Source organism: Dasypus novemcinctus, chromosome 17, assembly GCF_030445035.2.
Source record: "Dasypus novemcinctus isolate mDasNov1 chromosome 17, mDasNov1.1.hap2, whole genome shotgun sequence".
NCBI lineage: Eukaryota > Metazoa > Chordata > Mammalia > Cingulata > Dasypodidae > Dasypus > Dasypus novemcinctus.
The window spans coordinates 88,690,857-88,701,286 of record NC_080689.1 but is presented as its reverse complement, the minus strand read 5'-3'; the positions used below and the strand labels follow the sequence as shown (position 1 = coordinate 88,701,286).

At 40.6% G+C, this 10,430-nt stretch overlaps 1 gene segment (V, D, J or C); it reads right to left on the bottom strand.

Moving 5' to 3' along the window:
* Positions 1-10,430, bottom strand: part of LOC131273808 (immunoglobulin kappa variable 3-11-like) — a 911,457-nt gene that overhangs the window by 470,293 nt on the left and 430,734 nt on the right.

Here is a 10,430-nt window from a genome sequence, read left to right as displayed (position 1 = left end):
CTCAATAGACAGATGTGGGATGCCCTTATGGAGATGAGGCAGCACAGGAAAGCAGCAAAGCACAGTGACCAATGTGTGCTAGTGTCTGATCATCTGGGTTCAAATACCATTTAGAGGCCACCCAAGCCAGGTTATAGCTTGTAAATTTTCTGGGTTCAGTTTTCAGCACTGTCATTTGAAAACTTTAATAAGATCTACTTAATCGTGCATATTATGAAACTGAAAATGAGTAAATGCAAGCAAATCCTTAAGAAAAATGCCCAATATGTCATAAAAGACTTAGAAGAGTTTAATTGTTAAAGGTTGGGAGGAATAAGCAAGTATTCTACTAGTGCTTTGCTCCAGAGAGGGTGGCTTGCCCTGAGCCTTGATGACTCAGGACAGGGGAGGCGTGACACTGACTTTCAGCCCTACATGGGTGTGATGCTTTAGAGCTCCTGGAGAACATGTGCAATGTCCTGTCACCCCCAAATGAGTCCTGTGTGTTCACAACATTGCTGAGTGAAGGATTTGGGTCAGGAAATGTAAGCACTACCCCAACTTGGCAAATTCCAGGGGTTCCAAGTTCCCTCCCCGGAGCTGTGGACAAAGGCCAGCCAAGTACTTGATTCCAGGGAAGAGAGTGGCTCAAATCCTCACCCTACTGTCTGCCTAAAAGTTAATTCTCTGATGCAGAACATGACTCAGTTTCCCCCAAATGGAGTTCCTCTGAAGGACCAGGGAATCTTGTGGACATCCTACCCCAAACTATTCACACTGTCAGCTGCCTTGTACAAGACTTCCTGGGGGTCAGCTAACCACTCCTGATGACCAGTCATCAGCTTGGCTACCACAGTGGCTCAGAACCCAGGATTTTCACAAATAACTGCCCAGGGCAGCTCTGCAAAGCACTAGCTCCCTTCAACCAGTGAAGCCTGAATAAGCAGTGAGGAAGGAGAGCGTCCCATCCCTAGACATAGCTTAGAATCCCCATCTAGGGATTTCCTCAGCAACCCGGGCCTGCATTCCTTTGGGTCCCACACTCTGATCAATTAAGGGATTTCCTTTTTACTCCCTCTCCCAGGCTGCCCTCAGAAACCTGCATCCTCTGCTATCATCCCACAGAAATCCTGCCAGGAAATCCCAGGTACTTTCCTTTGTAATCTCTGGTCCAAAATGCAGATGTTTTCCATGCATTTCAGCACGTGTATTCAGAAGAATGTTCTCTGTAATTTCCCTTTCCCATCTTTGTCTTTCTGGTGTTCGGTATCAAGATTCTCTTGATTTGATGAAAGAGTGTCCCTCTATATCTATTCTTTGCAAGTGTGTTCTGCTTTGGCATGATGTCTTTATGAATATTGTGCGGTAAACATAGGAAGCCACTGGGACCTGGAGATTACTTTGTGGGCACGCTAACTTTTTGTATTTCTTTTTTCTAAACATTAATGCTTATTTTAATGATTGTGAAGTACACAAATGCACTTCACAGGGCTTGGTGGTTCATATAAGCACACGTGTTGTGAACACCCTGACCTACACTCAGAATGTGTCCAGCCCCTGGCAGCCTAACGTTTGCTACTTCCTGTCAGTAGCCCCCAGCAATTACCACTATTCTGACCGTGATTGCCGTAATTTAGAGTTCTCTCTTTTTCACACCCTATCAATGGAAGCACACAGTATAAACTCTTTTGAGTATGGCTGGATGTTATATCTGAATATTGTGGGAATTCCAAGCTGTTGCTGTGTGAATCAACGTTCGCTGTTTGGAATGCCAAGTAATTATATCACATTAGGACATTGCACAATAAGTGTATTCCTTCTACATTTTATACACTGTATTGTTTCCCTGAATGACTACTCAGGATCTAACTGTTGCAAGTGAGTCTTTGCAGGCCTTTCTGTGGACATCGCATTCATGCCTCATTCATGGCCCTTAGATTATATAGAACAAGGACAGGGACTGCTGGGTCACAGGTGCACATGCCTCTAATCCATACCAGAACACTGTTTTCCAGGTGAATGTAACAGCGCCCTCCCCACAGCATCATGGGTGAATTTCTCCATGTGTGCACCCATTCTTGGTGTTCATCTTTATACCCAGGTCATTCTGGCACATTTAAGAGGCATCCAGAGCGTCCAGGATACAATTATCCCTTCTATACATCAATGCAATTGACATATATTGTATAGGTGACACCTTCTGCAAAAGAACCTGTACTGTGGATGATTTGACAGGAGACAAATATCAAAACATTTTAGTTCTCCTTTTTTTTTTTTTTGCCTTTTAATATCTTGGAGAATGAGATATTCAAGTTAAGATTTTCATTCCATTTGTTTCCCGGCAAAAATATGAAATGAAAACACCTATCTGTACTTTGAATATATTTTTGTCATACAGGGTATAGTCTTATAAGTAACACTACAAACAAACCATGCAAAGAAATCAATTCTGTGATGTACTTCAAAATCTGGCAAAAGTTTCCTATGAAGATAGACAGGTCACTAACGCAAAAGACTGTTAAAAGGAATCCTTCCATTTAAGTTAAGCATTTATTTTATTTATGTAGTCATGCTTCATAATCACTGAAGCACCTTAAAAGTCTTAAGTGAGTTGTTATGAAAAAAAAAAAAAACCTAGAGAAAATCAATATTTGCTATAAAACAGAAAGAAGTGAGTCTTTAGAGACAACAATGATTACAGGAGGGAATGAAAGAAGGAGGAAGGCAGGGAGGGAGGGAGGGAGGGAGGGAAAAGTTCAGGAAAAAATGAGAAAAAGATTCCTTGGATTTCCAGCTCAGGATTCCTAAAGTGTCTTACAAATGGTAAATCTACAAATGCATAAATAGTAATGTGTTCATTATGACACAACCTGCATCCCATAACACCATCTGTTTTGAAGCACAGCTTAACCACCTTTAAAACCATTTCACCTTCTGCAGGTCCATTTATGCTGCCTCTCCATTTGTTGTCCCTTTTATGGAAGTTTACAGTTTATTTAGGGTCTGGAATTTTGAGTTCTGGGCACAGTATTTTGTGTATTTATTCAGTAATCTGTTGACATATAGGAAATCCAATTTTGAAATTTAAAATGTTGAAATCCTAACATTTAAGGTTACTCTTTTTGCTATTGTGTTTTCCTTCTCAAAAAATTTTTTTTATATTTATAGAAGTTGTAGATTATGAAAATGTTACATAATAACAAGTTCCTCTTTTATTCCTTGTGTGTGTTCATGAATGAGCTGGTGCGTGATCTGTGATGGCACTAAGCAGCCCACACTGGAGAATTCATTAAGGAGATAGGCATGGGTTGAGCACAGAGGATCTCTAACCAGGCACACAAGACAGTTCAATAAGGGTGACCTGGGCTAACAACCAAGGGAAATTTTGAGTTCTTACCTTCTGCTGTACACACAACTCATGGCTTGCAAGACTGGCACATTTCTTGGGCTACTGGCATTAATGTTAGCAAATACACTAGAAGAATCTCCCGATTTTAATCAGATACTGGCCAGGTAATGATGAGTGACCCAAATCTAAGAGATATTGACTTTGTTTCCCCTACATAGTGACATTGAACTCTCAGATATGTGACTGGACAAATGCATGTGAAATTAGCAGTACGGTAATTTGAGAGGTAATCTGGGATTATGTGACACTGGCAAAATCTTATAATGATGAGCAGTGGTTGAAAACTCGGTAGGCTTGAAAACTTTCAAGTACATGCATGGATGCCAATGTTGTCCAAATTTCCCATGTACAGTGTTTGATATCTCCATGTCTGAGCTTTAGATGCAGGTTCAGTTTCAAAATTGGAGCCTCATGCCTGGGTACAGAACTTGGCTCTAAATCTTAGGCTCTAGTGAGACTGTTGACATAGGTCTCTGTGCCTCTGCATTCCAGCTGAGGTGTCAGTATTTTAAACACATGCGTGACATATGGCTGTGATGAGGATTTAATAAGTTACTGTATGTAAACTGTGCACTGGCCAGAAGGAATCATTTTCTTGGTAGAGTTGACAATGTTGATTTACCCGTGTAAACAGGAACACTGTCTAGTATGAATAAATACAAGCACACAGACATACACACATTCAGATTCACAATTACACAACACAGACTTACTCATTGACAGGCCTCAACTACAATCAATACTAATCCACACTACCCCAAGGGCAACCCAGCTGCTTCCAGAAACATGATCAAAGTTGAAGAAACATGATCAAGGTTCTTTCCCTTGAGATCAGTTTTTCTCACACCATCCCCAATTCTCACTCCCACAAGGAACTGGGAATTATCCCAATTATCCCCACCTAAGCCATCATGGGAAAGCCCACCTATTCATCTAGATTTCTATTATTTTCTATCCCCAGCCATTCAGTGATTCCAGAATACACACTTGTTCTCTTGTTCTTGAGGCTACCTGTAATGGAGGAAAAGAAGCATGTGAGAGTCAGATTAGGCTGGGTATCGTTTACACAGGTCTTTTGCTCTCTTAGTTGCTATAGAAAACCAGGTGGGGATCCACTCTTAAGTCAAAGAACAAAAAAGCAAAGTAGAGGACACCATTAGAAAAGGTGCAGACCCTCCCAGAATGTATTTCCTTCTATTCCTTTTTGGCAGACAATTACAAAATTATTAATCTAAGGAGAAAAAATGCCACTAAGCAGGGGGTCTTCTACATAGTGTCTCCCAACTGACACCACCGATGTTGAAGGCCCTCTGGCACCAGCTGTCCGTTGGTAAGAGAGTCTACCCATTCCTGCTTACCCCCAAGTAGACAGTACCTAAATTCTATACTCTACATGATGAATTTTTCAATCTGAATTTGATTGCAAAAGAAAGAAACCAAGAAACCAACACATTTATTTTAAATAAAGAAAGTCAACCCTACCTTTGTGTTAGATGGGTTTCTCCTCATCTGCCCTGGCATTAGGGAGTTCCTCAGATGGGTCACCTGTGGGAGGTGGGAAGACATAGAGTAACTCTCAGTATATCAGGAATACCATCTCATGAATTTTTCTGGGAACATTGCTTGACTTGTGATGCTTCTCTTTATGGATGTTGGTTATACCAAACCTGAACTGGGCTGCTACTGGGCCACCGACTGCATAAATGTAATTTCTCTTCTCATCTATATACATGATCTTTTTCTCTGTGTGGGAAAGTGCCAAAGCACTTGCTTATCTATCAATGTCTATGAGTTCATTTTCCTATTTTTTCTATCTATTGCTGTGTGTTGAAAGATATGCTGCTCATTAGGTGGTGGAGAAAAAAATTACAGTATTTCCCCCATACTTACCATTAGGGAGGGCAGTGGGTAAGTGAAAGCATCAATAAGTAGTTTGTCAAATGAAAATTTTGGATAAACCCCAAGGATAAAAGGAAAGGTGCATATTGGTTCATTTACTGACATTTAGAAACTCAGGTTCTTATAACTAGCTTTGGAAAACTAGTTATATGAATGGAAGCAATAGATTCCCTAAACATACTGAGTTATATATGCATTTCAGGATGCTTAAGAAATGGTAAAGCATGTTAAAAACCAACTTTAGTACACTTCGTCTTATGAAATGCCTCACTTCTGATGTCTAGCCATCCATTTTTAACTCCAAATTCTGAAATAAATAATTTACTTGGCCCTTGCTGAGTTAAAAAACAGCGGCAAAACAGACATGGAGCTGAGGAGAAGATGGAAGGGTACAGAACATTAAAAGAAATACTAAATTTTTCTAATGGGAGATTCATTTTAAGGCAACCAGCTTGATAGAAGGATCTAAAATATGAATGAAGTAGTAAGAGACAAGTATAAAGCTCATCCGAAATGTTGTAGGATGAGTTAGAGAGGAGAAACTAGAAACGAATGAGGAGAATATTCTGTTGAAAAATCACTAGCCAAATTGAGGGGTAGTAGCTAGATTAAGTAAGTCAGTATGTTCACACCTCTTGAGCAGCAATTGAGATTTCCCATCTCTATGAGCCGTACGAACGAAGCTGGGAGCTTTTCCACCTGCCACCAACTTCAAATCTCTCTGGGCACAGAGTGACAGTTAGAACCGTGAGGCAGATGTGCATCATGAAGTAACCATGGCGACCAGTCATCACAGAATTTTCAGAGGGAATGCCTTCTCCATATTGCAAGGTCCAACTGCTGCTGTGCGGCCATTTTCCTTTGCCACCAGCAATGACTGGGTGTTCCTATTTCTCCACATCCTCTCCAGTACTTGTTATTTTCCATGTCTTAATAAGAGCCATTCTAGTGGGTATGTTATGATATCTCATTTTGGTTTTGAATTACATATCCATCATAGCAATGACAGTGAGCATCTTTTTATGTGCTTTCTTGCCATTTTTTACCCTTTGGAGCCATATCCAAGACTTTTGCCCATGTTTCAAAATGTATTTTTAGTTTCATTTTTTCACTGTTAGAAACATTTATTTTGATTCCGTCTACCATAAATAACTCAGGAGAGATTCCACTCAGCCTCAGATGCAGCATTTTGTTTATTTTTCAGAGATATATACATCACACAAAATATTCCATTAAAAAATGAAGGAGATTCCCATATGCCCCATTCCCCACAACCCCCATTTTCTCACATCAACAACTTCTTTCATTAGTGGTGTACATTCATTGCATTTGATGAATACAAATTTTGGAACATTGCTACACACATGGATTATAGTTTACTTTGTAGTTTTCACTCTCTCCCAGTCCATTCAGTGGGTTATGGCAGGATATATAATGCCCTGCATCTGTGCCTGCAATATCATTCAGGCCAACTCCAAGTCCCCAAAATGCCCCCATAATATGCCTCCTTTTCCCTGTCCCTGCCTTCAGCAACTCCAGTGGCCACTGTCTCCACATCAGTGATATAATTTCTTCCATTGCTAGAGCCACAATAATTCTGTAGTCGAATACCGGTAAGTCCACTCTAGGCCATATTTCATTTCCCAATCCTGAGGACTCTGGCATGGCGATGCCCACTTCACTGCAATTGACAGCAGCTTTGTCTGTTTTTTAATTGGGTTGTCTTTCATTCTATATATGTCGACCTTCACGATACTTTATATTTTCTAGACAGAAAACCCTTATTGGATATATGGTTTCCCCATATATCCTTCCATAGAATTAGATTGCTTTTGCTTTCATTATAAAGGCATTTTAGGCACAAAGGTTTATAATCTTGATTAGGTCTCACTTATCTGTTTTTCTTTTGTTGCTTTTGCTTTGGGTGTAAAATCTAAGAAGACATTGCCCTGGAGAACTCCCTCCCACCCATGCATTCCCAATCAATGATACCTCACTCCAGAGTTTCCAACAACTGAGGGAGGGCTGAGTTCCCATTCCGGGAAACTCTGCCCCACTCCCCACTGGAGCAGCAACAATACCCAAGTACAAGGGCAAAGACCAGTGAAGAAGGATGGTCCAGTGATGGGCCCTTGATACTGATGACTATGTTTATGGGCCTAAGTGCTTTAAATTACAAGTAGGCCTAAACTGTAGGGTGCCTAAGAGTTACATCCCGAGAGCCTCCACATTGCTCAAATGTGGCCACTCTCTAAGCCAAACTCCGCATGTAAGTGCATTACCTTCCCCCCAGTGTGGGATATGACTCTGGCCATGAGGCTCCCTGGTGCTGAGGTATTACTACCAACACCTGCTGGTGATGTACCTAGAAAAAGACCTTGAATAAAACGGGTAAGTGGTAAAGACAGATGAGTTTATATGGCTAAGAGACTTCAAAATGAGTTGGGAGGTCTTCAGAGGGGTTGCACTTATGCTCATCTCAGCAGGATCTCAGAGACAGCCAAAGTAGGTACAACCCCAGGGAAGGGTCCTTCTGAGGGATACAGACACACCCAGGTTCTCTGATCATGACAGATGGCTCTGGAGTTCACTGCCTCGTCAGTGGAATTTGTGCTCCTGAGTGTGGAGTTGGATTCAGATGTGACTTCTCTATGCATGCTTCTTCTGTCACTTTTCCCTTACCTGTGATAGGTGCTGGGTTTGGTATATGCTCAGGAGACTTGAATCTCTGGACTGCCTATATGCCAGCTGGGTCCTGGGCCTCAGCAGAGTTGCAACACCTACTCTCCTTTTCTTTGGACTTGCCCATGTCAACTAACAGGGAGGTGAGGATAGTCAACCACTGCACCAGGGAACCAAGAGAGTGTACAAATGCAAGCGGGAGAATTCCATCCATCAGCCATGTGGGATCTAAGCCCCCTTTTGATTTTAAAGTTGGAGTGGACATGGCCATCCCAGGGTCCTCAGGATGCAGGAATAAAATAGAATGGATTTACTGGTATTCTCCTATAGAATTGTCATGACTCTAGCGTTGGAAGAATTAAATTATTTCATTGATGTGAAGACAGTGGCCATGGGAGTTGCCAAAGGCAGGGACGGGGGAAAAAGAGGTGTGATATTGGGGCATTTTCAGGACTTGGGAGTTCTCCTCAATGATATTGCAGGGACAGATGCGGGCATAATATAACCTGCCATAACCCACTGAAAGGACTGGGAGTGAGTGCAAACTACAAAATAAACTATAATCCATGCAGTGTAGCAATGCTCCAGAATGTGCTCTTCAAATGCAATGAAATCTACCGCCCTAATGAAAGAAGTTGTCAATTGGAAGGTGTGTGTGTGTGTGTGTGTGTGTGTGTGTGTGTGTGTGTGTGTGTAATGCAGTATATGGGAACCTTTATATTTTTTAATGCAATAATTTCTGTGATCTATGTATCTTTAAAGTAAGAATGATAATAATAAAAAATATTTTTAAAAAACAAAACTAAATATTGCCCAACTCATGGTTCTGAAGAACTTCTTAAGTTTTCTTCTCCAAGTTTTATGTTCCTAGTTCTTTTAAGTCTTTATACGTTTCAGTTAATTTTTGTATATGATATGAGATAGTTGTCCTCCATCATACTTTTACATATGGATGCCCAGTTCTGCCAGCATCAGTTATTGAAGAGACCATTATTTCCCCATTGAGGGTACCTGGCATCCTTGGGAAAAATCAATTGGCCATGAAAGTGAAGGTCAATTTCTGAACTCTCACTTTGATTCCATTGATCTATATATTTATTCTTAGGCCAGGACCATGTTTTTATGACCACTGCTGCTTTGTAATAAGTTTCAAGTCAAGAAAGGTGTGTCCTCCAACTCTGTCTTTCATGATGGTTGTGACTTTTCAGGATAGCATATCCTTCCAAATAAATTTGATGATTGTCTTCCATTTCTGCAAAGCTGTTTATTGCAATTTTCATTGGGATTGCATTGAATCTATCATTCATTTTTGGTAGAGTTGATATCTTGGCAATATTTAGCCTTCCAATCCGTGAGCATGCAATGTCTTTCCCTTTATTAGGTCTTTGATTTCTGTTTGCACGGTTTTGTAGTTCCCATACATAAGTTCTTTACAACCTCGGCTATATTTATTCTGAGATAGTTGATTTAATTGTAATTGGAAATGGATATTTTTCTTCATTTCCTCCTTGAAACGCTCATTACAATCATTCACAAATATTACAAATTTGTGGGTGTTTATCTCATAGGACATCACTTTGCTCAATTTCTTTCTTGCTCTAGTTAGTATATTTGTTGTAGATTTATGAGGCTTTCTGTACATGGAATCTTGTGGTTTGCAAATAGTGAAAATGTTACTTCTTCCTTTCCAATATGGATGACTTTTATTTATTTTTCTTCTCTGCTTGCTCTAGCTAGAATGTCCAGTACAATGCTGAAGAGCAGTGGTGACAGCGGGCATCCTTGTTTTGCTCCAGATCTTAGAAGGAAAGCTTTCGATCTTTCACCATTCAGTATGATGTTTGCAGTGGTTTGTTCCCTATATGCCTGTATTAGTCAGCCAAAGGGGTGCTGATGCAAAGTACCAAAAATCTTTTGGCTTTTATAAAGAGTAATTATTTGTGGTAAAAACTTACACTTATAAGGCCATACAGATTCCAACGCATGGCTGCTTCCCAACCAAAGTCAATTGCCCTGTGTTGAGACAAGATGGTGGGTGTTCTCTGCCTCCTTGTTTCTTCCTCTTAAGGCTGCCCGCCCAGTTTCTTCCAATCTCAGCTTTATGCTGGCATAGGGCTTGTCTCTCTGGGCAAGCAATCAGGCAAATGACTCATCTCTCCTCAGGGCTCCAGAACTGACAAAACTTCTCTGTTCCTTGTCTTCTTCTCTCTTCCTGTGTGTTGTCTTGAGTAAGAGTCCTTGATAAGGGGGTGGGTACTCAAACATGAGTCACACCCTCCTGACTTGGTTGAATCAAAGCCCACATTTCACAGGTCGATTTTAAAAATATATTTTTATTTATTTTTAAAAGATACTTAAGATTACATAAAATGTTTCATAAAAACAATATAAGGGATTCCCATATGCCCAACTCCCCACCCCTCCCACTTTTCCTCTCATGAACAACTTCTTTCATTAGTGT